Genomic DNA, 4,133 nt, shown 5'->3' on the forward strand with positions numbered 1-4,133 from the left:
GACTTATGAATTCTTAAAGAGAAATTCCAGTAGTTGCAGTAGACACTGATTTCATGAGAAGGTCTGTAAAACCAGGCTTAATTGTCAGTATATCATCGAGGATCCATATCTGGAACAGTTACATAAACTGAACTTTGTGAAATCTTGAAATCTACGCTGAAAAACTTTCACACTGAAGATGCCAACACAGATAAGCGCACGTGAGACAGTGTATAATCATTGCTTTGAATGTCGTGCCCGACGATTGAGCCGAATCCTGTGCTTATTTGCTGATTTCTCTTTGGCACATGTTTTATTTATATAAACAGACACTTTGGTGGTCATTTCATTGGATTCTGTACGAACTCATTTTGATATCGTTACCAAAACTAGCATTTACCTTTAAGACCAGCGCACATTACACATACAGCGCGATTTTTCAACAAATCGCACTTTGCATTAAAGTTAAAGTTCCAAGAAGTGACATTTCACTTGAAGTTTGGCATAACGCTAGATATACCGAAATCAGAATTCTACTTTGTTGAAAGCCTTGTGGTCGGAGGAAAATCCAAATCGGCTTCAAGTTGCAGCCGATGATAATGTCATTACGATTTGGAATTGAATGCGCTTTAATTGAACTACAGGAAGGCTCGAAATAGACTGGGAATTAGTTTTCAGTATCATACTTCTCTTCGGAACTAAGATCGTTAACATTTTATGTCAGAATGTTTGTAGCAAATGTTATTACAATTTCTTTGAAAATCAGGTCACAATGGATCGTATAGTGTGTGTGCCCCAGGCTGTTAAGGCCACCGCACACCTTACGACCCGACCGGTCGCCGACTGGCTTGCGACTGGGTGAGGGGAGATGTGACGTCACAGCTCTTGTCAGCTTGAGCGTCGCAGACCGGTCAGAGACAAGTCGCAAGGAAAATCGGAAGGATTTGACATGTCGAATCCTTATGACTGGATCGCAAGCTCAATCCAACCTCCAGCCAATCAGACAGCAGAGTTGCATAATGCGTATTATGATAAACAACGCGCATACGCAGTAGTAAGCGCAATTTCTCAGATGCTATGCCAAAAAGCAAAAAGCGCATGCGTGAGTCGCAGATCGGATCGCAAGGTGTGCGGTGTCGAGGCTTATGACTGCCTTGCGACTCATCTCCCCTCACTCAGTCGCAAGCCAGTCGGCGACCGGTCGGGTCGTAAGGTGTGCGGTGGCCTTTAGTGCGGACATGCACATAAGTATATGCATCATCCTATTGATAAAATTTGAATTATGCACCATCTATCTAGTATACTATTCCAAGGTGCAGCACCTTCCTCTCATTTTTGAACAAAAACATGTAAGTGACAAGAGAATTTGATTGCTCACATTATTTCCATCTTGTGGGGCCCGTTGCAGAAAGATTTGCAATCAAACGCAACTCTAAAAATGATGCGCAACTTGATTTCCAACCAATCAACGGCGCGCATTTTGGACTTGCGATTGATTTTTTTTAAACGCAACTCTTTCTGCAACGGACCCCAGAACTTACAACTTCTGTTACCCTTCAAGAATAAAACTTAGAAGAAAAATAAGAATTTGTAGATATCAAAAAATAGAGCTTTCCATCATAATACATGAAAATCGATTTACAATAAAAATTTGAAGTCTTTGAGAATCATCTATTCAATTCAGAAAGAACATGAAGTTCATGCATGCAACAACATTTCATACATATGAGTGGCAATTAATATTCACCAGAATAATTATGGCAGTTAATATTGCCAGAAGTATAAATGTCAGAGATAGTATGGAAATATAAAATCCATAGAATACAAACTTAAGGCAATATTATCACAATATGTCATACATGTACAAACAAGGCACATTCACTAAGTACAACCATCTACATGTACATCTTGCATAACATTGAATTGAAAATTGGTGCTTTATTAATTTTTTTTGATTGCACACATTCTAAATAACACATCTATGTACATATTGGCATGTATTCTGGAATCAGGTTTAAGTTAAATTGTGGTTTAAAGTTGTGGTTTAACTATGGATAGCCAATGGTGACATAAATCTTAAGTAGTCGAGGTTCAATGTACCAGCTCATTTTTCTCTTAAATCATTCTTCATGGTTTCGGAAGGCTCAATAAGGCAGCTTTCTTCACCATTCACAAGTTAGAAAAGAACATAGTAAATATAAGAAACATATAATGTAAGGAAATTTTTTGACAGTTTTGGCATTCCGTAATTTTAGCACAAAGTTAGGCCATGGTCTAAGTTAAACCTGACTTCGGAATACAGGCCATAGAGTTCGGTCAGCAATAATTAATATTCCAATAATTGATTGATGTCAGGGAATGCTTTCTGACTAGATTATTCAGAGCATGATTGGCAATTTGTCTCTTCAAACATTACTCTTGTTAAAAGATCATGGCCGTATGCAGCGGGGATGGGGGCAGTTACCCCCAGAAAATACTAAAACATATTTTTTTTTTCACTGAAAATATTCACCGTAAGTGTGCATGAAATCCTTTAATTCTACAACAACAAAAAATGCATAAGTGCCCACATGTCAAACTCTGTCACTTTGGTTCCTCACTTTTGAGTTTCTTCAATTTTTTATGCATCTCACCCCGCCCCCATCCCCTACAAAAAAAACAAAATTAAGTACAGCCAAAAGACAGATTACTATGGTCCCTCAAGGTTTGATACACAGAATTTCATCTAAAATTCCATATCCGAGTCATTTATCATGTCAATCAACAAACCTGAATGTATATTACATGAAAGAAGTACATATGCAGTCCCAGATATACAGAAACTTGCATCTTTTTATCCCTTTAATTATCCAAAGTCACTTGTGCCAACTTCAGTCCAATAAAGCTGCAAATTTTTCAGAGATATTGCTTGATGTAAACAAATCATATAACAAAATAAACAGTACCTTTATCATTTACATTTGTCACTAACCTTAATTTCGCCCTTTTTTGTACATATTAAATCCTTGTAAGAACAGATAATGACAAAAACCAGTCATAAATACCAATTTACCCTCCAAAGTAATTATCTTTAACTGACTGCAAAATCATTTTAAAGGTAAAGAATGTAATAGCAGCAAACAATTATTTCATGAGAGAAAGTATTTTAAATCAAGGTCAATTGTCACCATACCATGTATCTGGCATATAAATGTACACTTAGCTTTTCGAAATCATGAAATCTTAGCTCAAAACCGATAATTATAATGACCACTAACACAGAAAAGCATTATGTGGGACAGTGTATTAATATTGCTTGGAAAAATACCTGACATTTAAATGTAATTCCATGCATATTTTGGCTCATTTATTAGCAATTACATAGTTTTTCCCAGAGCCATTGATTTGGCACTTATGTTTTTATTCATATAACACTTGGGTGGTCATTTTAATGGAATTCTGTGCTGTTCAAACTTTCACATATCTACGTGCCTGATTTCTCTTTTTTTCGTCTAGAAACATCTTTTCAGTTTGAGTTGGAATTACCTGTCAGGCCCATAAAAGCTTAGCTCCAAACCGATAATTCTGATGACCACTAACACAGAAAAGCAGATGTGGGACAGTGTAGTTATATTGCTTGGAAAAATACCCAACATGAAATGAAATTTCTCCTGAGGACGACAAGAACACACTTGTTGAAACGTCGAGATTGGGTGGTCCTTTTCGGGACCAACATTTGCCCAAGAAAGATACATGGTGTACCGTGAAACCTACTACACTATGTACTGAAATTCCATGCTTTTCAAACTTTCACCAATCTACTTTTCTGATTTCTCTTTTTTTTGGGTCTAAAACCATCTTTTCATTTGAATTGGAAATCCCTTTCCATAGTTGTTGTTGATGGGACCACTTGTAATTATTTGTAAGTTGGGGCCAAGAAATTTCTTCAAGTTCTTCAAAGGACATTGTGCAAATTTCCTGTAGGAACAAATTATGATGATGATTTCCATATAGTTGAGGTTCACTGACTCCATCGCAATTCTTTGTAAGACGAGGCTCTGGTCATATTCACAATCAATCATTGAATTAGGTTCCAATTAGTGACTAAATCCTAAACCAATGGATTTCTTTGGCTTTTTAAAAAATTTGGTCCATCGTCTGATCATCCATTTCAT

Source organism: Lytechinus variegatus, chromosome 6 (assembly GCF_018143015.1).
Source record: "Lytechinus variegatus isolate NC3 chromosome 6, Lvar_3.0, whole genome shotgun sequence".
Taxonomy (NCBI): domain Eukaryota; kingdom Metazoa; phylum Echinodermata; class Echinoidea; order Temnopleuroida; family Toxopneustidae; genus Lytechinus; species Lytechinus variegatus.